The sequence below is a fragment of the Cupressus sempervirens genome, chromosome 11 (genome assembly GCF_028749045.1).
Source record: "Cupressus sempervirens isolate cs-2001-9-10 chromosome 11, ASM2874904v1, whole genome shotgun sequence".
NCBI lineage: Eukaryota > Viridiplantae > Streptophyta > Pinopsida > Cupressales > Cupressaceae > Cupressus > Cupressus sempervirens.
In genome coordinates, this window is record NC_143128.1 from 760447785 (window position 1) to 760474574 (window position 26790).

Sequence of the window (26790 nt, forward strand, 5' to 3'; positions counted from 1 at the left end):
AGTGAGTGTCTATACACTTAAGTCATTTACTTAGTTCATGTCGAATAAGTAACATATGCCAAGAATGACATGTAAGTTAGTACATGTGGAGTAAACAGTGAGTGCCGAGTCACTCATGTGCTGAGTCACTCAAGTCTCGAGTAGACAGTATATACTGAGTGATTTAGGAGCCAAGCAAGTAGTGAATGCTGAGTCATTCAGATGTCGAGTGACAACATTGAAGTCATAGTATATGCCGAGCATTAGGGACTTCAGATGCTGAGTAACATAGTTTTGTCATAATTGTTTTTATTGGCATAAACTACTCTGTAAACCATTTTTGAGCTGACTTAAGGATTTAATTATGATTATTTGGTGATAAGGACAAATCTTAAGTTGGAATCCCTATGTATTACATGCACCCAATTGGTAAAGGGAAGGGTTAAGCAAAAATACAGATGAATCACATTTGTTGATTCATACCTAACCCTAAGTCACCTAGGTCTTCTTAAAAGGGACAAACCCAAAATCTATTTATGAGCTAGAAAGGGAATGAATAAAAAGAGAGAGAGAGTTTTGCATGTGCAAACTAGAACATTCATGGTGACCAAGCCATTATGATCTGAATTGTATTACATAATCAATTAAAGAAGAGAAGAGGAAGGAAATAGTAATCAACAAAGAGGCATATGGTCAAGAAGGATTAAGTACACACTAGAATAGAGGTGATATATCATCAAGCATCAGAATGTTATATTTAGTTTCCATCTTTTAGTTGTTGTTTGTTCGAGTGTCTAAGCCTTAATTTATGGATCCAATACTCCCTAGTGTGGAGGAATCATTTTACCTTTCTTCCATCTTTAGTTTCCTTGCTTGTTGTTATGGTTTCTCACATGAGAGTGTGAACTTTCGCATGACTCTTTGCATTTCTTCACATGGTTCTCTATGTTTCTTTGCAGGGTTCTCTGTGTTTCTTCATGTGGCTCTATGCACTTCTTCGTGTGGCTCTTTATAGTTCCTTGCATGAGCCTTGACACTAGTTCTATGGGTTTGGTGGCTGGGCTAGGCTTTCCTTCGTCTGAGAGGGTAGTTTGTCACATGTTATGGTGCACTTCCTCATGAAAAACTATCATTTGTGTTTTCTCATGCAAAAAATAGGGGGTATCTCCATTATTTTTCAAATAATTCTTTTGGGTGATTTGAGTATGCATTGGGGATGCTTGAATTACCATGCTTTGACAAATCATTGATCTTATGTTTTGTTACCATCTTTGGTTTGTTGTCTTCTATAGTTGTCGTCTTGTTTAGTAGTGACATTTGGAGATCCGTTGGTGTTTGGATGGTTGGTTAAGTCTTTCATTGCGATCTTATTGATCCTCGTATGTTATATGTTGTGTGCATCTGTACTTGTTTTAAAAAATATATATCTTGGGTTATATTGAATCCTTGTTCCAAGGATCTTTGGGTGGGGCATTACATGAGATATGTGAAGAAGAGAACAAAGAAAATAATTTGTGCATGTTTCTAGTAAGAGGGAACAAAGCTATTGAGGTTGATAAGAAAATCTAAGAAGATGACTTAAGTTTGTTGTGAAGATAAGGGTGATTGCTTGAAGGGTTGCCAAACAAATCAAGCACAAAGGTTACAAGGAAGACTTATTAGAGATATTAAAATGAAGTGAGTTGTAATCATACCGATCAAACCCTACTATTTTATTTCTAATCATTGTAAATAGTTTGTATTGAAATCCTTTTAATCAAAGGCTGACCTAACAATCATTGAAGGACTTAACAATCCATGTAAATCCTTTAGAAAGGTGACATTCTAAATGGAATGATCAAATTCCTCTAACAAGGCCACTCCTAACAGGGTGATTAAATCCTCTAACTAGGTCACATTTAACAATGTGTATTGTAACCTTTAACAAGAATGGCTCCTAATAGGGCTCACTTCGAAAGAGTGAAAAAGTGGTGACATGTTGCTGGTGGTTTTTCCCAAATTGGGTTTCCATGTTAAATTCTTGTGTCAAACTTGTGTTGAATTTTTTATGGTGTTTTACATTTACATGTTTACATTCAACAAAGTCTGTTATCTTAGGACAATGAACTACTAGTTAATTTTATTAGTAAGTTTATATTAAGGACCGAGCTACATCAGGATAAGTAGAACATATAATGTTTAACTTTTGATTGTTCAAAAGGTACTTATGGACCTTGAGTAACTAATTCTACCCTCACCCTCTCAATTATTATAAACATTCTAACAATTTGTATTAGAGCATTGGTGCTTATAAAGAGAAGTTTGAAGGTACTTAAAGCTAAAGATCATGACTCACAAAAGGGAGGTACCAAAGTTGAACAAGGAGAACATTCTTGTATGGAAAAAATTGATGAGGCTACACATAGCTAGTATTAGTGATGCACCAATCAAATTCATTGGTAATGAATATGTGAAGATAAAATCATTCCTTTGACTACTCAACAACTAAAAGAAAAGCAAGAGCACTATCAGGCAATGTTGGAGATTTCTTTAGCCCTAAACTATGTTGAGTTTGATGATATAAAAGAATGTGATAGTGCAAAACATATGTGGGACAAGATAAAGACTATATATGTAGGAGAGGACAATGTCTTGAGAGCCAAATCAGAGAATCTAAGAGGAAAATTTGATGAAGTGAGAATGATGGAAGGTGAGAACATAGTATAATATTGTATAAGAATCAAGGAAGTTGTCAATGTTATTTGAGGTGCAAATGGAATGATTGAAGATGAAATGATGATAAGCAAGGTATTGAGAACTCTAATACCTATATATGCCATTAGGGATTTTGCAATACAAGAGTTGAGATGTAGTCTAGGTAACACTTTGACTTTGGAAGGTGTAATTGGTAGACTTACTGCTTTTGATATGTCTAATCACTAGTACATCTGGGTTACATTTTTGCCCTATATTTTTGAGGGCAGGTCTATTTGGCTTGTCAAATTCATTTAAAAAAAAAAAAAGATCTAATAACATCAAAATTTTGACGACAGTTAAGTTTATCATTGAAATTTTGACAAAAGTTAAGTTTATCATTAAAATTTTTTAACACTCTGAAGGATATAAACAAAAGAAAAGAAAAGTGAAACTTCATTTATTCATGCGAAAAAGTGTGAGTGGGAGGCTTTAGAGGCATGATGAAGAGCTTTTCAATGCTAATCAAGGTAAGGGTTTATGGATTAAATTTCATTATCATCCTCTTTTATTTGGAACCCTCCCTTCAAACCTTCCTTTGATGTCGACAAGATGGTGATATGATCAATAACCCTTTTTCCACAATCTATTGCTTGCAATGATTCAAAGCAAGAATAATAACATTATAAAAAAACATAGTTGTTTAAAAATGTTACCTACAACTGGTAAACACAAGTTCAAAGCCCAATGAAAGAAGAAACAGAGCATTACGCAAAAAAAGTGGCTAAAATTTTCACTAGATACATTACAAGAATTGTTGTTTAGGCACTTTCTTTTAGTCCAATAGGAGGAAAGGGTAGCTACCCAACTAAAATGGCCTAGTGGAAAATTTCTTTGTTCTATTTTCTTTTTTACAACAATTGCACCAATCTGCATTGCATATATTAGGCTCCTCTAGTTTTGATCCAAAGATCTATGTTGATTTGCCTCTCCATTATAATTTGTCTATTGCTACATAGGCTTTCTTAGCCTTTCCTCAACCCATATAAAAAAAACCCTCTCTAATTTTCTTGGCAAGTATTTTGGACATGTATGAGATGATGTGACTATTCATTCTCTGCCAGATTTTGTCATAGGCCTAGATAGATTTTTAACAGGCACTAAAAACCAGGAGGTAAGAAAATGGGCTCTACAGGTGCATTCTCTTTGAAATGTACTGAGTAGAAAAGTAAATAAAAGTGTGGGCAATGAGCTTGTGTACCCTTCTTCTATTACTGGAGGATCTCATTATCCCTGGCTCATGCTTTAGAGTAGTTTATTACTGGGACAATTACTGGATAATAAGGTATTTATGAGATTTCTATGCTTCTATCCTCTATAATGTATAAGAGTTACTATTATATCCATAAATTGAAAATCATTCATAACCACAATGTTTTAAAAATAGTTTCTTGAAAACCCCCATGATTCACTATTTTCTTTCATTTAGGTAGTTGGTAGACTGTCACGCCCATGCATATCTTTTATTTAGTAACTCGATAAAATTGCACACCCTCAATGAATTGACAAGTCGATTAATGATGACTTTCACAACTAACTATTAAGCTAATAAATGCTTTCAACTACTATTATTTAATGGTTAATCAAAAAAAGCACACACTATTAAATCAATATTAAGTAAACCTTTCCATCCTCAAAATTTTAAACAATAAAATTGAATATATTACTAAAGCCCAAACCATTGGAAGTACAGTAGAAAGATTATAACATTGTTAAGGCCATGAAGCTCTTTAGCTATTTGTTTGGGGCTTTTGAACATCTCATAACTCCATCTTACTAATCAAATATGGCCTAATAGACTAGTAGGTGGCTAGTAAATCAACAATTACTGAATATGGTCTACTAGACTAGTAGGTGGCTAGCAAATTAACAATTAGGAATTACACATGATTTTATGGAATTAAGCAAATTTGGAGTTATTTTAGAAGAAAAAGGTTACTCTAAACAAGTTCAATGTATGTTGTGTCAGAATATTTACCAACTAAAATATGAATGGAAGATCTTCTAGCTAAGTTGTTAGTCCTTCTATGGGCTTGGTTACATGTGTAGGGATATGGTATGGTGGTTTGCTAATGGTTTTGTCCCATGTTTCATTGGACTTGGTCATGACTGTACAAATATTTATAAAGAATCTAGCCATGTAAACAAAAGTAATCATAGTATGAACTAAATAAACAAATTCACCCACAAAATAGTATCGAAGGATGATAGTCTAATTCCATGAGCCAAAAAATTAAAATTGTTTATACAGTTATATCTTCTAGTAAATATAGGATAATAGATAGTAAAACCCTAAAAGGAAAATTAGTCACACTAATGCTTCATCTCCATCTACAAAAATAGCTAATCTCATAGCCTTACCAACAAATGAAGAAATTGTGACTAGTTATGATAAGTATCACTCCCTTCCTCACAAGATACAAGACATGCTTTCATTCAAAAAATCTTGAGCACCTTTTCTAGGAAGCAAAAATGCAACTTTTCATAATATAAGCATGTAACTACTATAAAACTGTAAGGAGATCTTAAAATTGTACTTGCTACCTACACATATTTTCCTACCAAAATTGATTTCTTATTGATTCAAATCCATACATATCAACAACCCTTTCCTAGGTTGAAGACCATTCATTTATAGGCTATATCTCTTGACCTTACATATTCATTCCTACTTGTTCGATCAAAATAAAACTCTAACTGTTGACCTTCCAAATTTGCAAAAAAAGTTGCTTAGCAACAATATTTGTTGCATGGTGTAGTATACAACAAGAGGACATTTTTGGGATCTCTCTTTGGCTGTGTTTGGCTTCTGCGTCTAGCTTCGGCTCCAACATCAGGCTTTGGCTCCTGTGTCTAGCTTTTTGGTGGCCACTCTCATTTCCACTTCAGCTTCAGCTTTTCTTGCTTTTTGAGCTAGGGTTTCTACTATGGCTTTTGCTACTTATTGGGCTAGGGCTTCTCCTAATCCTGGTGGGGATATTTGTTCCCCAAAATCTATGGGTGGTTCGACCATTTCCTATGCTGATGTAGCCACTTATGAGGTTGGTCTTGGTGGTCAGTTTGTGTGTCTTGGACCCTGTGTTGCTATGCCTGTTGTAGTATGTAACCATATTATGATCAATATAGAGTCTAAACTTGTTGAAGAGATTTCTACTTGTGCAAAGGACTTCTCCTCTACCACCTCCATTTTTTTGTTTTAGGGGTTTCTAGCCCTCTCTGTCGGATTTGCATGCCTAGATTTCCAAAATTTGGGAGCCTATAGTCTCATATATTGTCCAAATTTTTCCTATGGAAAGGGGCTTTTTCATTGTGAAATTTTATTCTAAGGAGGATCAAAATGCCATCCTTAGGCATGGTTTCTCTTGGGAGGAGAGATTCCCCTTGATGGCCAAACCATGGTATGTTGATTTTGATCCATATATTGAATCCTTTGACAAGATACCTCTATGGGTAAGGCTGCATAATCTCCCCCTTCACTTATGGCTGGATTTAGTCTTGGAGGCCATGGGGGAGGTACTAGGGGATTTTTTGATGGTTGACTCCGCATCTTCCAATGTTTTTCGGATGATGTATGCTCACATTCTTGTGGATATTGGCATCTCTAAGGGGCTTCTAGAAATGATCAAATTGGCTTCTCCCAATGGTTCTTGGATTCAACTTCTATAATATGAGGGCATTCCATTCAGATGTTAGAAATGCCATAAGGCCAACCACCTCACAGCACGATGCTCCTCAAGAAAGGTTAGATCAAAAAAATCACCTTCTTGGTGGAAGGGGGTTTTGGATGATCACTACGCTGTTACGAAAGGTCCCCTTGTTGGGGGTGATTTGGTTGATTTTTCTTAGGATTCTTTGGAGGTATATTTTTTTGCTGCTCCACATGATTTAAATGTTTCCCCTACAGTGGTGGCCAATACTACTCCTTCAAATGTTGCTATCTCTAATTCGGTTGATGCTCCTTAGGTGGCTCTAGCTCTAAAGGGAGTTGTTGGCCCTCTTTCGTGTGGTGGTGGTACTTCTTCCATGGCTATAAGGGATGTGGTGGCCAATACTGTTGACCCTCCTCTGAATACTATTATCTCTGATTTGGCTGATGTTGCTTTGGCTCTAGGGGGAGTTGTTGGCCCTCTTTCATGTGGTGGTGGTACTTCTTCCCTGGTTGTGAGGGATTTGGGGGATGCTTGTGGTTTGGATGACTTTGCTTGGCAAAAGGCTACTGGGATGGTGGAAGATGGATGGACAAAAGTAAAAGGAAAAAAGATCAAGACCTCTATTCCATCATTTGATATGTCTCTATGTTCTTAAAAGACAGGATCTAAAAGTAAATCTTGAGTCTCAAATTTCTTTTCCAGCTGCTCACCTAGTCTTTTTTGAGGTTGTCCCTTTTTTTTTGGATAGCCTAGTCTCTTTGGCCTATTGTCTTGTAGTTTGACATGGTTAACTATCTGTTGTTGTAATTATTGGGTTTCAAGATCCTATTTAAAACCTGTTTAGGTGGTAGTAGTGCACTTTGTTATCTGTGAGGCCACCCTGGTCTCCTTGTTTTTTTAGGCAACCTATCTCATCTAAGATTTGTTTTTTTTGAGTTTAGGCTTCATTGAAAATTATAAGATCTATAAATGGTTTCAAGAACCCTTTAAAACCTATTTTCCTTAATCAAAAACAATATTTGTTGCATGAAAACTTTTTGTCAATTTTTGTAACTTTTTCATATTTCTAATCAAATGCATGCATGTATGTCTGTGTATATGTGTGTGTGTGTGTGTGTGTGTGTGTGTGTGTGTGTGTGTGTGTGTGTGTGCGCGCGCGCGCGCGCGTGCGCGCGCGTGTGTGTGTATGTATATATAGAGAGATCTTGTGGATTGTGGAGATCAATGTAGATCTAGGATTTCATTTTCGTGCCCTTGTGATCACTGCATATGTATGTATGTATGTATGTACATATATATACATATATATATATATATATGTATGTATGCATGTATGTATGCATGCATATAAACAAAGAGATCTTGGCACAATAGAAAAACAATAAAAATCACTCAACAAATAGCATGGCCATGGGTATTTTTACAAGATTTTAAACATAACTATAGAAGGAGTGAGTTAGGACATATATAGGTTAATCGTGCATTTACTATAAACTACAACATAAAGGTTGCACCAGGGTATTACATGCAGTATTGTATGCCTCTAGTGTGCAGATGCCTTGGACATAGTTAAGTAGAACTTAACTATTTCTCAATCACCCAAGGCAGGTAGAATATCTAGCTAAGAACCTCCTATATTTCTCAATTTCTTGAGTTCATCTTTGACATAATTTTGATTATGTATAAGAGGATTATATGTTTCTTCATTGTAGGCAATATCTATGTTCATTCTAAATATTTACTAAGTGGAATCCAAAAAAAATTGTATTTCAATTCTCCATTGGGGACATAATCGTATTTTATTCCTTAGTTTTGGATGCAATAATGAGGGTTTTAGCTAAGGGCATGGGAGAGCATTTGAGTTGTGAAAATCAAATTGGGAATGATTGAAGTGGTTCCAAATAAAACAATGACATTACCTCTAAGCCATGCAAAGGATGTTGAAGTGGTTCCAAATAAAAAAAAAATGACATTAAACCTCTAATCAAAATAGTAAAACAATAAAACTCACTCAACCCATGCTAAGTGACAAGCCATAACCTAGTTCAATTGGTCTAGTTGCTGATTAGATGGGTTGATTACAATTTTTTGTAGAACTGTCATTAGATTATGTACAATAAAATGAACAATCAGTTGTTCTCGGCTAGCATTAACTTGGTTGGTCTATTTAGATCCAGTGATTATTGTCGCATGATTTTAAACATAACTATATAAGGAGTGAGTTAGGATGTATATATGTTAATCTTACATTAACTATAAACTACAACACAAAGGTTTCACTAGGGTATTATAGGATTGTAATTATATAAAACCACTTGATTCACCCAAATGGGTGTATGATGGTGAAGAGATGTATTAGGCGAGTAAAGCTTACTAGTGGCTATAGGAATACAACTAAATCAAAATGATTAGAAACCAAAACTACATATTTGTTAGAGTGAGTAGTTCAAGGGTCTTGATCATGTGGATATGGGTATGTAAGCGGCCTGGTAGGTAGAGTATGCCTCCAGTGTGCAGATGCCTTGGACATAGTTAGGTAGAAATTAATCATGTATGTATGTATGTACTATTATTTACTTAACAATGCCCTCCACATTGTGGGGGGGGGGGGGGAGGGGAGTGGGGGGGTGAGTTGAGCTTGCACCTTCTACAATACTTCATTTCAATTATTTGCACTCTCTAAATCAAAGGTATATAGCTTTATCACTTGTAACTATAATTTTCAAATAGTACAAACCACAATAGTTTCTTATAATTCTATGTTCCTCTTTGTAAGTTTATAAAATTAATTGCATTTATGTACATCTTTTTCAATTTTGATATTTTTCTTTTTCCTAACTCATAGTCCAAGAATATTTTTTCAAAACACATAATGACTAGTTGGAGATTGAGCCAAAAAATTGTAAGAATGATTGTGCCAAAAGAGATAAAAACATGATTGGTGCACAATAATCATCTTTTTATGCTTTTTTTGGCACAATTGTTCTTACATTTTATGATTTTTGGTGAGAAAAAAATCCAAACTAATTAGGTAAGTGATCCAAAATTAAATTATAATTGGTTGAGGCATATTTAAATACCTTATTTCACATGTTATTGAATGTTTCTTGAATGTTCAGGGTAGTAACTCCTTACACTCAACTCTTCAGTGAAGTTATTCTCATTGCCATAATGACATTACCTCTAAACCATGCAAATGATGTTGAAGTGGTTCCTAGCCTTGAAACACTCTTATAACTTAAGAAATTAAAAAGAAAATGTAGATGCAATACATGACAAACTATACAACTTGTAATCTTTATATATAGAGAGAGATCTTTTTTAAGGTGCTTATTACATATTAGCACAACAAAAAAATTGTTCTAGTTGCATAAATATTCCAAAATCCAAATAATGAAACAATAAAACTCACTCAACCTATTCTAAGTGACAAGCCATAACGTAGTTCAATTGGTTTGGTTTCTAATTAGCTAGGTCAATTACAAATTCCTATAGAACTGTCATCTGATTAGGTACAATAAAATGAACATCAACTATTCCTAGCTAGCATTAACTTGACTGATCTATTTAGAACCATTTATTATTGTCACAAGATTTTAAACATAACTATATAAGGAGTGAGTTATTTTGTATATAGGTTAACCTTACATTAACTATAAACTACAACACAAAGGTTGCACTAGGGTATTATAGTATTGTAATTATAGAAAACCACATGATTTTCCTAAGTGGGTGTATGATGGTGAAGAACTATATTATGTGAGTAAAGCTCACCAATGGTTATAGGAATACAACTAAATCAAAATAATTAGAAACCAAAACTACATATTTGTTAGAGTGAGTAGTTCAAGGGTCTTGATCTCTTAGATATGGGTATGTAGGTAGCCTGGTAGGCAAAGTATGCCTCCAATGTGTAGAAGCCTTAGACATAGATCAGTAGCCTTGGACATAGTTAGGTAGCACTTAACCATGTACATACATATGTATGTATGTAACTATTCTCTACTTAATAGTGCCATCCACATGGGGGGGCAATTGAGCTTGCACCTTCTGCAATACTTCATTTCTATTATTTGCACTCTCTAAATCAAAGGTATATAACTTTATCACTTGCAAATATAATTTTCAAATAGTACAAACCACAATAGTTTCTTATAATTCTATTGTTCTCTTTGTAAGTTTATAAAATTGAAGTTTAAAAATTAATTGCAATTGTGTACATCTTTTTCAAGTTTGATATTTCTCTTTTTCCTAACTCATAGTCCAAGAATAATTTTTCAAAACACATATTGACCAATTGGAGATTGAGCCAAAAAATTGTAAGAATGATTGTGCCAATAGAACTAAAATATATGATTGGTGCACGATAATCATCTTTTTATGCTCTTTTTGGCACAATTTTTCTTACATTTTATCATTTTTGGTGAGAACACAATTCCAAACTAATCAGGCAAGTGATCCAAAATTAAATCATAATTGGTTGAGACATGTTTAAATACCTTATTTCACATGTTATTGAATGTTATGTGTTTATGTGCTAGTATTAATGAATGTTAAAGGATGAATGTTCTAGGTTGTTGTACCAATTCTTAAGCCCAAAATAGAGAAATCATGATTTGAAATGAAACTTGGGTAATTAACTTAATGAATTAGCACACCAAGAGAAAGATCTTATGTGATGAAGGATTATACGATTTTCTACATATTTCACCATATAACAATGCATTATAGGTTCACATAAATTTTGAAGTAGACATTTGTGAGCACTAGGTGTGTGGAGGCTCCATGCAAAAACATGTAGAAGAAAAAAAGGTCATGATGAAAAGTTTTGATGACATGATTGCCAAGAGCATACACAAGTTCCTTAAGGTGACTTCATATTATTAAATTTTCATTTTTTCCAACACCACTGCTCTTTCTCCATATCCTACACAAATAAAAAATGTTGCCTCCAACATTGCAACCATATGATAAATGGGAATAGCACATGCACGAGCCATAACCTAGTTAAATTGGTCTAGTTGCTGATTAGTTGGGTTGCTTACAAATTCTTCTAGAATATTATTAGATTAGGTACAATAAAATGAACAACGAACTTTTCCCATCTAGCAAGATCAAATATAGTTTTCCAAGGTGATAAAATTGCATATGTAGATGCATCACTTGATAGACTAATAATATAAAGGATGCATCACTTGACAGACTAATTCCTTTTTTTGACAAAAAACCAACTATGCTTTAATCAAGCATTATAAAGATGCTTTCTAGATGTGCCTCCGTAGCTTTAAAAATTCTTTTGCAATGGACATATCTATGGAAAACACACAAACAAACATGTATGTGAAATGTGGGTTTGTTGATTATGTGTGTAAGGTGTTTGACTGATATATGAATGAAATGTTTTCTTGTGGACAACAATGATTTTAGGATATGCTTAGAATTGGCATGAGGAGGAAAGCCTTGAGCTTTATATGATGTTTGTGTAAATTTGGCATCAATATAACATGGGAAGAAGGTCCATATCGATGCTATTAATCTTGGTTTTGCTTGATCATCACAATGCAGTATGAACTTGTCGCCATATATTCAAAATTTGGAAACATGGAGAATGCCCTCAACTTGTTTGACAAATTTTTTGAATTCAAATAAAGTTTTGTGTTCAACATTGATTGTAGGGTATGGTCAGAATGGACATGGAGCTGAAGCCCAAAGTCTCTTCTGACAAATACAATTGGAAGGGATTGAATTTGATAAGCAAAGAAAGTCCACTCTTACATCATTAAAATGGACTATGAATCAAATACTTTTAAAGAAAGTACTCTTGTAACTATTTATGCAAAATATGATGCTAAATATTTTTCTATTATTGGCAAGCAATATTAGAATTAGAAAAAATGCAATCAAAGGAATGAAGTTGTAGAGATAACCCCCATGCAAGAAGAGGTTCAAGATGATAAGAAGATTGTGATGGGTCAATGTAATACCACAAAAAATATAGAATTTGAGTCTCTTAATGTAGAGGCAATGAGTTATACATGGACAATAAACACAATTGAAGTGCATAAAAATGAAGTGAAAATAATAAGGTTAAAGCTGCTGAATTGGATGAAGCCATCATTTTTGGCAATTGGTATGTTGAATAGTCAAAGTATTGTATTTATATTTTGAGTCATGATAGGTTAGAGAAATATTTATTTCAATTCATATAATTAGGTGTTCAATGAAGTTCATGTAGACCAAGCTCAAGGATCAGTCAAAGCTGGTCAATGCTAGTCAAAGGCCTTGAGGGGTATTAAAATGTCATGCAAGGTCAAAAATGAATTAAACATGTGATTTGTTAGCCTTTTGGACCTATATATGGTGCCAAATAGTCATGAGTTAGAAAAAGAGGCAAATTGTAAAAAATGTGTAAAAAATTGTAAAGTTGTCAAAAAATGTCGTTGTCAACATATTTTGCAAAATGATAGTTTTTTGAAGATGGAAGGTGAACCATATTGTATAAAATCTTTAGGGAGTTAAATGTCATTCTACTAGATAAAGAGATCTCATGTATATGGGGATGGAATATAGAGAGGAGAGAGGAAGAGTATGGTGTGGTAATATAATCAATTTTTTTTGTCAAATGTGCTGGTTTATTTGGTATTTGAATGCAATCCTGGTTATTTGTCCAAGTTCTCTTTACCCATTGGTTGTATAGTAAACTGTATGTACTTTTAGGGTGAAGCATCATAGTGGATGCATGTTCTCATTGTATGGAGTTAGGGAAGATTTAAAGGTTTTATTTGTTGTTTTGGATTTCCATTTTTTAGGTTGACACCATACCCATGCTCCTTATTGTAAGAATTTGGTATAGCTTTGATACCATGTAAGAATTTTCCTTAGGGAAAAATCACCCAAGACCAAGAAGCTCAACAATTAACACAAGACAAACCAACAGAGTATGATCAAAATAACAATATGATATTCAATTGATTTAATTGATTGGTGTTCAAGTGCACTAGGAGTGCCTATATATAAAGGCCTCTAGAATGCTTCTAAAATGTCTAGGAGTTAGCAATATGATAAGCCTCACAACTAAGCACATGTCTACCAAGAGTGGATTATCCTCCATTAAGCACATGAGTTAGTGCGATGATGAGAGGATAAGCCTATAAAGGTGTGTCATGTAAAATTATGTTGTAGACACCATGGGCTTAATTAAGAGTGCGAATAACTATGTTGTCTACATGAAAACTCAGTTAATTATGCAAACTCCAGTGTTGTAGACACCATGTGCTAAAATAGAGTTGCTAACTCTTGTGTTGTCAACAAGACAACTCATATGAGTATGCATACTCCTAGGTGTCTATCCTAATAAAATAATGAATTTATCCTAAGTAAACTTAAGTAAAGCATAAATAATAATTATAAGTGCAACTTAGGGGAATGCACTTAAGCTCACAAAAGCCATGATGAAATGCATAATGGGTCCCGGCTACTAGGCCATGTTAGGTACCCAAGTAAAAATGTAATGTTGTACACATAATCTGATGCAATAAAATCTCTACAAAATGGGGAAAGAGGGAACACCTCATGGGAAAAACCCTCCCCCAAAAAGAGAGAAAAAGATAATAAAGAAAGATGCATGTATGGATGGAGTAATCAAGACCCCTCCATGATGACATACATCATGCATATGCAATAGAGAATCCCTCGATGAAATCCCCCCCTTAGTGAAGGATCTCATAATGATAAGTGTTTGAAGACAAAAGAAAATCCTATGTTGAAAAACAAAATTTCTCCCTTTAGGAAGAAGATACACCAAGTATAGGTGCAATTATGCTTCCCATTGTGGATGGGAAGATGAAAGAGGGATCCATATGTAGTATGGTGTGGATGTTTCCTTTGAAGTCTACTCATATGTTGACAAGTCCTTGATGAATGTAGATTCAATGAACCAATTTGGTGAATGCCCACAAGAAGGTGACAAACAAGGAAGCATGTCCATGTATGAACCTGAATTAACCTCCAAAGACAATGAAGCATCCTGATAGGAAGATAATGGAAAAGAAGTAATGTCACCTCCCCTCAATGATGTATGTGCACCCATTAAAGAAGCTCCTTGATGACTAAAGAAGTTGCACCATGAAAGCTAAATGATGTTTCTCCTTGTAGGAAGAAATGGTGCCATAGGTGTAGTAGAGAATGCTCCCCAATTGATAGGGATAATCCTTAGAAAATAGGATGTCAAAGGAAACTAGAATACAATCTCCAATGACTGAGATGTCTCCTTTGAAGTGAAAGAGTTCTCCTCCAACTACTATAAAGAAATATCCACAATCAAGTCAGTCTTGAAAGAAAGCTCAAGTGGTTGAGGGTCAGAGTGTGCCCTTGCAACGAGTGAAGAAGAAGTCTCCTCAAAAAAGAGAAGATTGATGTCATCAATGATGTTTCCCACATCTTCAATGTGAGACTTGAAAAAAAACCCTATAATGTCTAGAAGGAAGTCATCCCATGAAGCTGAAGTAGGAAGACATGGTAATTCCTGCTGCACTAAATTAGGACCATCTTTGGCTGGAACTAGATTAGTAGAAGCAACATGAGCATCAAGAGGTAGGATCTCAACAAAGTTGAAGGTACTATAACTAGAGTGATTGGTGGTAGAATGTTCTCTGGAAATGGAGGAATTGTGGGATCTCCATATGCTTTCCAAAGAGCCATCCAAATGCCATAAGGATCATTGAACTCGACAATGACATCAAAGAAATATTTATTGACACTAAAATAAATGACATTTAAAACTATTATAGTAGGTGGCAAATCAATGGAAGAGGGTAGTTCTTTGGAACATAGACAAGGAAATGCTTCCTTATGGTCTCTTCTTAAATGATAAATTATCAAGACACTCCATTTCTGATAGTTCCTCTTTGTCAACCTTGGTCTAACACCAAATTGAAATATGAAACAAAACTCCATGAGATCAATAAATGTATGCACCCCCCAAAATGCAAAATTAATCAATCAACCCCCCCTAATGTATGATTTGGCACTTTATACTTAGTGCATTTACAATAGGTCACTTGCCAATTTAGGCCTTAGTGGACTTCAGATTTTGTTGTTTACAACCTCCTTTTGAAGTTAAAATTTGGAACTTTACAATGTATCTCAGATGTACAACAATTATGAAGTTTGATCAAAGCATTACAATGCAAAAAATGACCTATTTCTGAAAGTGGTATTTTTGTCCACATAAGCCTACAATCTAATTGTAGATCTAGAAAGTAGACAAAAAATTAAGCACTTTAAAAAAAATAGAACCTATTATGTGTCTAGATGAGCCTGAACTAAGCCTTTGAGGTTGCAAAAATTAGGATTTGTGATTTGTAGAAAAATTCAGGAATAGAGATCTCAAACATCTTACACCAATGTGTAGATCAAAAAATTCTACCCCAAAACTATTAGAGTAAATAATTAATTCATTGTTAATTATTTATTCTATTACTTAAGCTTACTTAGGTTAATGCATGTAGTTGAGGTTAGTTGTTGACAACACAAGAGTTTTTCCCCTTTAGCATACTTATCTTTTCCACCTCTTGTGGATGTGTGCTTAGTTGTCAACCTTATCTCCTACCTCATTCCAGCTTGTTCTACAAGCTTCCATGAGGCCTTTTTATTTGGTCTCTCTCTCTCTCATTGTAAATTCATTCCATTTTCACATAGCAATTCTAATTTCCTATTGTGAAATATTCTCTTGTGTGGTATTTGCTTCAAGCTCTTTGCTCCCTAGGTTTCTCTTCAGCAAGCTATTTGCATTGCAGTTGATCTTGGTGCATTTTTAGAGTCAGATTCTCAACTCCTACATGGTATCAAAGCCTCCCTACTGCTTCTTGTTCAAAGAATTTTTGAAGCCACAATTTGGAGTCACAAACCCTAGTTTGTTTGTGCATTTTTCTTCAAATCAGGGGTGGAGCAATTTTTTAGAGCACTTTGGGGTCAAACGAATGTTTCCATTAGATTCAGAAGGCCGTCTGCAATCAGGTTTCATATAAAACTTTTTTGTTTTTGGCTACAGGCATTTTTTTGAATTTTTTTTAGCCTTCCAAGGCTGTTGTATAAATTAATTTGCAAAAAAAAAAATTTTCTAACAAAGTGCACTGCCGCAGCAGTGCCGATGCACCACTGTGTAGCCACTCGTCAGCCACCCATGCCCTGCTCAGCCGACAACTCCCACCTGCAGCACCACCAGAGGTCCCCACTGCCAGCATGCCACCAACCACCAGTGGCACCGTTGGGTTCTCCTCCTGGGTGCCACCACCACCAGTGGTTTTTTTTGCTCTGCCACTTTACAATCGCTCTGACCTATGACATCATCTTTTTGATAGTGATGTCATCTTCTCGCCAACTGTACATTGCTAATGTCAGATTACCGACTGCTTATGTCACTTTTTTGGTGACTATGCTGACATCATTTTTCAACAAGTTGATGTCATCTTTTCATCTGTTGACATCATCATTCTGGTGGTAGATGTCATCTTTCTAACGACGGCCATCTAACGGCTGTACGAGCATCAAATTTAACACAATGTCTATAATTTTCCAGCAAGGTGCAATTTTGGAGCAGCAATTAGTTTTTTGGCCATAACTTGAGCATACAGAGGTCTTTTTCTGATCTGAAAGAAGCATCCAAAAATTGACTCAAAGATAGAGACATTGGTACTAGTTTCATACGATTTTGAGTTCATTTGAGCTCTCATTTTTGGTGTCAAAGTTGAGGCTTATGTTTCCTCCTATTCTGCATCAACAAATCTAGGTTCTTTTCTAGTTTTTTGCTTTCTATAGTTGTTTTTGTGGTATTTGAGAGATATTATTGTATGTTTGTGGGGGGGGGGGGGGGGGGGTTTCTTTCTTTTCTGTAATTTACTTTAGTTAAGACCCTTCTACTTCCGTCTTATTCTTTCTCTCAATGGTGGATCCATCTGTGACCCGTCTCACACCACACAACTACCACACTTCGAAGGCACAAATGACAAGGCTTCTCATGTCAAGAGGTCTATGGTCTTGTCTAGATGAGAATCAGCCTATTCTTATGTGACCTTTTGAGGTTCTACAACATAGGAACAAAATGGATGAAACCATGGGACTGATTGCACTCAACATTTTAGATAGTCTGCTATTTCACTTGGATGGTTTGACTAATCCACAGGCTTATTGGCAAAAATTTTAGACTTTGTTTGGACAAGTGAATGAGTTCTGAGCACTTCACTTGGATGTAGAATTGACTTCTTTGTCACCAAGCAACTTTCCCACCATCAAGGACTTTTTGATGAAGTTTGAATCCCTACGTGCAGTTTGTTAGGATAAACCACGGACAGAAATAAAAACTACATGCAAATATAACCAATAACAGAAAATAATAGAACACACAGAAATGAACACAAGGCACCAAGATTTAACATGGTTCACCCAATCCCTAGGCTACATCCACCAAACAGCAAGTTTGATCTTATTACAATCCAGTGATTACAACCTGATTACAATCCGCAATCCCTTACAGCTCAATACCGCTGCAAGAACCAATTTTGCATCACAACATAATGAAAAATACCCAACCCTAAGCCCTTTTATACAAGTATTAAACTACTTTAGGGTTATAACATGTCGACCATATGTCAACCATAATATGTCGGCTACCATGTAGGCCATGGCCCAAAAATTTATGAAGTATGTACAGTACTTTCTTGATTAGTCACCACAATCTAACAATCTCCCACTTGGGGACTAATCAGGCTCCACACTAAACAAAAATCTCCCACATGGAGACTGATCCTATAGCAATACAACTACCACATGGGGCTCCCACATGATCAAACCACCTTGGACTCTGTTGTTCTTTTATTCATGTTTAGTCTAAAAGACCAACCAAAGCTGAAGAGGAGTTTAGCTTCTCCCTTGTTACAACCTTTGTCAACATATCTACTGGATTATCATTGGTATGTATCTTCTCTAGCTTTAACTGTCCATCCTCCAAAATTGATCAAATGAAATGGTACTGCAACTGTATGTGTTTGGTCTTAGAATGTAGAGCTGAATTCTTAACAAGATGAATGGCACTCTGACTATCTGTAAACAAATAATTATCCTTCTTAGGATGTCCCAATTCTTCCAAGAAGAACTGAAGCCATATCATCTCCTTGGCTGCCTCTATAGCAGCAACATACTCTGCCTCTGTAGTGGATAAAGCATTAATCTTCTGTAACCTAGAAATCCAGCTCACGATTGCCCCACCGACAGTGAAGACATAACCTATAGTACTCTGCCTGGTATCAATATCCCCTACCAAATCTGAGTCAGCATAGCCCTGTAAATTAGTAGTAGAGCCCCCAAAGTGTAAACACTTATTGGATGTCCCTTGCAAATATGTAAGAATCCACTTGACAACATTCCAATGCTCAAATCTTGGATGACTCATATACCTGCTAATGACTCCCACTGCATGTGCAATATCTGGCCTAGTGCATACCATAACATACATCAAACTTCATAGAGATGAAGCATAGGGTACCTTGGACATCTTATCCTCCTCTTCCTGTGTCTTGGGACACATCTCCTTAGTCAATTTCAAATGACCAGGTAAAGGTGTGCTAACAGATTTAGCATTCTCCATACAAAAATGTTGCAACACCTTCTCAACATAATCAGCCTAAGATAGCGTTGAGGTTCTGTTCTTCCTATTTTTTCAAATATTCATACCAAGGATTTGTTTTGCTGCCCCCAAATCCTTCATAGCAAATGAATGTGCTAACTGGCATTTTAGCCCCTTAATATGATCCATGTTAGACCCAACTATAAGCATATCATCAACATATAGACATAAAATAATGTAGCTATCATCATCCAACCACTTAAAATAAACACAATAATCTAAATGAGACCTGTTATATCCATGCTCATGCATAAAACTGTCAAATTTTAGATACCATTGCCAAGGTGCTTGCTTCAAGACATATAAACTTTTCTTCAATTTGCACACTAAGTTCTCCTTACCTTTGACCTCAAGACCCTGTGGCTGAGCCATATATATTTCTTCATCCAAATCACCATGAAGAAAGGCTATTTTAACATCCATCTGCTCTAAATGCAAATCTTCAGTAGCCACAAGACTTAAAACAGTACGAATAGAAGTCATTTTAACAACAGGAGAAAATATCTCATCAAAATCAATTCCCTTTTTTTGTGCAAATAATTTTACAACTAACCTGGCCTTAAATCTTTGCTTACCTCCTTCCTCTTCTTTCAACCTATAAACCCACTTATTTTGTAAAACCTTTTTACCCACAAGCAACTTGCACAAATCCCATGTCTTATTTTTCAGCAAAGAGTCCATTTCATCTTTCATTGCAGACTCCCATTGAATCTTAGTATCCACCTACACAGCTTCATCATAACTTTCAGGTTCACCAGCATCAGTAAGTAAAATAGAATACAAAGAGGGAGAAAACCTTTGTGGAGGTCTAATTTGCCTTGTTGATCGTCTAACATTTACTGGTGTGTGTGGTATTTGTTTTTGCAGTTGTTTCACATCATGAGGAATGGCTAGAACATCAGCTTTTGGAGTATCATCCAACACTACATAATCATCTTCTTTCTTCTCATGTTGCTACAACAGATCTTTGTACAACACTTTCTCATTGAATATGACATCTCGACTTCTAACAATTTTAAGATTTTCAATATCCCAAAGCCTATAACCAAATTCATTAATGCCATATCCAACAAAGACACATTTCTTTGATTTAACTTCTAGCTTGGTTCTATTTTTAGAGTCTATATGAGCAAAAGCTTCACAATCGAAGGTCTTGAGAAAAGAATAACTCACCTTCTTACCAGTCCATGCTTCCTCTGGAATACCACAGCCCAAAGGAGTAGAGGGACCTCTATTAATCAAATATACTGTAGTATTGATAGCCTTCGCCCACATGTGTAAGGGCAACCCAGCATGCAACCTCATGCTCCTTGCGCGCTCCATTATAGTCCTATTCATGCGTTCAACCACTCCATTTTTCTGTGGAGTCCTTGAAACAATTTTCTATCTATGAATACCATTAGCAGAGCAATAATCTTCAAATTCATGACTGCAATACTCACCACCATTATTAGATCTGAGACATTTTAATTTCTTACCAGTCTCATTTTCAACCAAGCATTTCCATTTCTTAAAAATTTGAAATACATCAGATTTTTGTCTAAGGAAATAAACCCATACTTTTCTAGTTGCATCATCAATAAATGTAACATAATAATGAGAGCCACCAAGGGAAGATACCTTAGCCGGTCCCCATACATCTGTATGCACAAGCTCTAATTTCTCCTTTTTGTTTTCCTTCCCTATCTTTACAAAACTCACTCTCTTTTGTTTTCCATACACACAACTTTCACAGAAATCCATATTCACACATTTTAGACCTGGTAAAACTTTCTTTGAATGAAGTACTTTCATACCTTTCTCACTCATGTGCCCAAGTCTATTGTGCCATAGCACTGTATCAGAATCTACAACAGCTATTTGTTCTCCCTTCTCAACTGCAGCAATTGTTCCTGAACATTCATTTTTCTCTGAAACAATCAAAGTAGAAGGAACAATATGACCTGTACAAAGATATAAGGTGCCTACTTTTACACCTTTTGCTACTACAAGGGAGCCTTTTGAAAACTTCCAATTTTTATCATTAAAAGTAACTACACAACCCTCATCACCGAGTTGCCCTGCTGAAATTAAATTCCTACTTAGTTTTGGAACATGTCTTACCTCATGTAGTAGCCAATGATTCCCATTCTGCAACTTAATCTTAAATTTTCCCTTTCCAACAATCTGACAGGGTTCATTATCCCCCAAATAAACAAGCCCAAAATCCCCTTGGACATAATCAATAAAATAAACTCTATGAGGTGTAGCATGAAATGAAGCACCAGAATCTAAAACCCATGAATCATCGACACTCTCTAAAGATAGAAGCAAAGCATCCTCTTCGGATTTGTTACTTTCCACATTTGCCTCCTTGTCTCCATCTAATTTATCTCCTTCTTTTTTGTTTCTATTCAAGCAATCTTTCTTTTTGTGCCCTGGTTTCCCACAGTACCAACAATCTTTTGGTCCTCTCAATTGAGACCTCTTCCCCTTTGACTTTCCTCTTGATTTCCCACGATTTCCAGAGTTACTTCCTCTTTCAATCGTTCTGCCCCTGCTTTGTGCATTTAAATCACTTCTGAATGTAGATCCACCTAAGGATTTCCTACGAGTTTTCTCACTTAAAATAACACCGATCACATCATCATATTTTAGGGTACTAGATCTAGGAATAGAATTACTCACAGCCATTACCAAGCCATTCCAGCTTTCAGGTAAAGAACACAAAATCAAGAGAGCCCTAATTTCTTCATCAAAATTGATACCCATAGAAGATAATTCACTAGTAATAGTATTAAACTCATTTAAATGATCTGCAACAGATCCACCTTCTGCCATTTTCATATTAAATAAATACTTCATGAGAAATACCTTGTTTGAAGCAGAGGGCTTTTCATATAGTGTCGCTAGGGTTTTCATGAAATCTTCTGTCATCTTTGCTTTTGTAATATTAAATGCCACCAATGGTGCGAAGCATAACTGAATGCTTCTAAGTGCCTTTCTGTCCAAGAGATCCCATTCAGCCTCTGACATAGTTCCCTGATTCTTGGCTTTGCCTTCCAATGACTTCCATAAATCCTTCTGATATAGATAGTCTTCCATTTGCATCTTCCATAATTGGAAGTTCTGCCCATTAAACCTGTCAACCCTCAACTTACCCTCATCTTCCATCGCTCCCACTCAGCCGTGAGACTCCCACTTAACCATGAGACTTTCCTACAGAGGATAACTGAAAGACAACCTCGCTCTGATACCACTTGTTAGGATAAACCATAGACAGAAATAAAAACTACATGCAAATATAACCAATAACAAAAAATAATAGAACACATAGAAATGAACAAAAGGCACCAAGATTTAACGTGGTTCACCCAATCCCTAGCCTATGCCCACCAAACAACAAGTCTGATCTTATTACAATCCAGTGATTACAACCTGATTACAATTCGTAATCCCTTACAGCTCAATACCGTCGCCAGAACCAATTTCGCATCACAACATAATGAAAAATACCCAACCCTAAGCCCTTTTATACAAGTATTAAACCACTTTAGGGTTATAACATGTCGGCCATATGTCAGCCATAATATGTCGGCTACCATGTCAGCCACAGCCCAAAAAAAATTTTTGGGGCGATGCCCCAAACCCCACTATCTATGAAGTATGTACAGTACTTTCCTGATCAGTCACCACAATCTAACATAGTTTTATAGGGATGTGGGAAGAAAAAAACTGATGATGAGTGCATTTTTTTGATACTCTCAAAGCTAAAGGTGCAGTATCAGGTTCTTTCTTCTACTTTCTACTCCACCAGGGATGCACTTGGAGATAGACTTTGGATGCCTACATTTGAGACATTTTGTGACAGGTTGACTAGGGAACAGGCAAAGATCCAACAGGTGGATGGCTCTGGCTCTACCAGCCAAGCATTGGTTGCTCAAAATTCTAAGGGGAAATCAAAGAAGAAAGGAAAATTGAAGAAAGACACATCAAAATTTGATCCTAAGCCTCCAGCTAATTCTCCAGCAAACCCTCCCAAGGATAAAGATTCTTCAAAGTCAGGAGAGTCTACCTCCAAGACCAAGAAGAAATTGAGTGAGAACTACAATTTTTGTGGGAAAGATGGACATTCAGTTTCTAGGTGTTGGAAATGATTAGAGGCTTTAGAGGAAGCCATGAAGGAGCATCACATTTCAGCTCCTCAGTCTTCATCTCCACCTGAAGAGAAAGGTCATGCTCTTTTTGCACAAGCTATGACTTTAGCACCTTTATGGATTCTTGATTCTGGGGCTTCTCACCACTTAAAAAACTCTCCTAAGTTGCTTACTTCACTTGCTCCTTGCACCACCACACAAATTGTAGTTGGGAACTCTTCACAACTTTTAGTTTTGGGTTCTGGCACTTTTGCTTTGGTTGGGGGCTCTCTACAAGATGTACTTTGTGTTCCTAATATTTTGATGAACCTTCTATCTATCTATCAGATTTGCCACTCTGGCTTTGGGAAGATAGTTGAATTCTCACCACATGATGTAGTTATTTGGAACTTGCATGATCTAGAAATGATCATGGCCACTGGGAGTGTTGACTCTGCATTTCACCTCTATAGATTTGATGGATTTGAGTCTTCTAATGACACAAGTTCATGTTTAGTTGCACATGTAGATTTACTAAGCAGACTTTGGCATGAACGCTTTGGGCATGTCAATTATAGATATCTTCAACAAATGAGCACATAGGCACTTGTTCTTGGGCTTCCCCAGATGGTGTTTGTCAGGGATGTGCACTTGGCAAGCAACATAGGGATTCTTTTCCACATGGATGAGCCACTCGTGCTTTAGCACCTTTGGAGTTGATTCATACTGACCTAATGTCATTTCCTACTCCTTCTTTTTTAGGTGCTAGATATGTGCTTATATTCATTGATAACTTCTCCAAATGCACATGGGTGTACTTTCTTAAGTAAAAGTCTGATGCCTTCGACTCATTTCAAGTTTTCAAGGCATTTGTAGAGAAGCAGTCTGGCCTTTCTATTCAGTGCATATGCATAGATAATGGAGGGGAGTATGTGAACTAGGCTTTTAGAGATTTTTGTTATGAGCATGGTCTTTAGCATCAGCTTTCAGTTCCCTACACTCCTCAACAAAATGGTGTGGCCAAGAGAAAGAAAAGAACCCTTCAAGAGATGGAAAATTGCATGATTTAGTCTAGGTCCATGGGTTCATGTTTTTGGGTAGAGGTAGTCAATTGTGCCAACTACATTCAAAATTGGATTCCCCATAAGGCACTTTGACATATGACTCCTAAGGAGGCTTGGTCCCATGTCAAGCCTAATATGTCATCATTCAGAGTTTTTGGGAGTACGACATATGCATTTGTACCTAATTCTTAGAGGAAAGCAATGGAACCGAAGAGCCAACCGTTGATTTTTGTTGGCTACTGCAAGGATGTAAAGGCTTATAGGTTATTTGATCCTGATTCCAGAGAGGTCCTATTTCAATGGGATGTCCAGTTTGATGAGAGCCCTCCTACAGTACATTCCTCACTTCTGGTGACTCCTTTAGCTCCCACTACTCCCTCTTCATCTCCACTTTGTTTCACGAATGATGACGATGATGATCATGGTGATACTAATATACCTCCACCACAAGATCCTCCCCAAATGCCTAAATGGGATCAAGCTATTGTTGAGGTTGTAGGATCTCTAACTGGTGACCCATCCACATCTTGTCGCACCCATTCTCACACTGTAGGTTCCAGTCTACTCAGTCATGCTATTAGTACTGATCCTTAGACATTTGTGGAGGCAACAGGACCATCAGAATGGGACAATGCAATGGATGAGGAATATTCTTCTTTGATGAAGAACCACACATGGGATCTTTGTTCTCTTCCTAAGGGGAGAAAACTAGTGTGTTGTAAGTGGATTTACTGCACTAAGTATGCTACTAATGGTTTCATTGATAAGTATAAGGCTCATCTTGTTGTGAAGGGTTTTTCACAAGTCAAGGGTGTTGATTACTCTGAGACATTTGCCCCTGTCGCCAAGATGAATTCTATTTGCCTTGTCTTATCCCTCGCAACTTCACAGGGATGGTCAGTTTATCAGATGGATGTGAAAAGTGCCTTCTTGCACGATGATATCACTGAGGAGATTTATATAGAGTTTTGTGCAGGATCCCACCTTGGTTTGCAAGCTTCAACGTTCATTGTATGATCTCAAGCAAGTCCCTAGGGCTTGGTATGAGAAGATGGACTCAATTTTGTTGTCTATAGGCTTCACTCACTACCATTCAAATCCCATAGTGTATATTCAGTGTCTTGGTGATGAGATTCTGATTCTTTTTTTTTATGTTGATGATCTTATCCTTATAGGTAGTTCATCATCCATGCTCCAGGATGTTAAGTGTGAATTGATGGACTAGTTTGAGATGACTAATCTTGGTTTGCTACACTACTTTCTTGGTCTTCAGATTCATCAGTCTCCTACTGGAATTTTTGTGTATCAGTAGAAGTATGCTCTTGACATATTTCATCGCTTTCACATGCTTGATTGTAAGGCTGCTCCTACACCATTTCAGTCGGGTGTTACTTTTTCTACCTCTTTCTCCTCATCTACAGTGGATGCTACTTTGTATCGACAGTTGGTTGGCATCCTGTTGTACCTAACACACATGCACCCTGATCTTTCTTTTGCAGTTGGCCTAGTCTCTTTGTTTTCTCAGGACCTTCATGAGAGTCATTGGCAAGCTACCAGGTGTATTCTGTGCTACATTCAGGGCACACTCATGTATGGTATTCATTAAAATATGGGGACTCCAAAAATTGTTGGCTACACTAACTCAGATTGGGCCAATGATGTTGATGATCAGAAGTCTACTTTTGGCTTTTTGTTTTGCCTTGGCTCTAGTCCCATCACATGGTCATGCAAGAAGCAGCATGCTTGAGCACTTTCATCTACAGAGGCTAAGTATAGGGCTGTAGTTCTTGCTAGTCAGGAGGCTTTATGGCTTCATCAGTTAATGACTGAGTTTGAATTTCCTCCTAATCGTCCCACTATTTTGTGGTGCGATAATCAGAGTGCCATCCAACTTTCTCACAACCCAGTGGAACATTAGTGTACCAAGCACATTGAGTTGCATATGCATTTCATTTTTCAGTTGATCCAGGATGGTGTTATTGCATTGGAGTACATTCCTACCACCGGTCAGGTTGCAAACATCTTCACTAAGCCTTTTGCATTGCCTTGCTTTCTTCAACTACGGTCAATGCTTGGGGTTATGGAAGTTGTCCTTGGGGGAATTGGTTGAGGCCTTCCTTCCTTAACTTCATTTTTTTTCCAACATGTTGTTTTAACCTATTTTTGGGGGAGAGTTTTTCCCATGTGTTTTTCTCTCTTTCCCTATTTTACAGAGGTTGCATTTTCTTGCATTGTACTTGGGTACCTAAAATGGCCTCGTTGTCGAGACCCATTTTGCATTTTTTTCCTTTGTTTTATGAGCTTAAGGCATTCCCCTAAGTTGCACTTAAGGGGGGGTGTTAGAGTAAATAATTAATTAATTGTTAATTATTTATTTTATTACTTAAGATTACTTAGGTTAATGCATGTAGTTGAGGTTAGTTGTTGACAACACGAGAGTTTGTTCCCTTTAGCATACTTATCTTTTCCACCTCTTGTGGATGCGTGCTTAGTTGTCAACCTTATCTCCTACCTCATTTCACCTTGTTCTACAAGCTTCCATGAGGCCTTTTTATTTTGTCTCTCTC

The 26790-nt window shown here is 36.4% G+C and overlaps 1 pseudogene; it reads left to right on the forward strand.

The window, feature by feature from the left end:
- The window catches only part of LOC149531827 (vacuolar cation/proton exchanger 3-like), a 54113-nt pseudogene that overhangs the window by 19547 nt on the left and 7776 nt on the right, over positions 1 to 26790 (forward strand).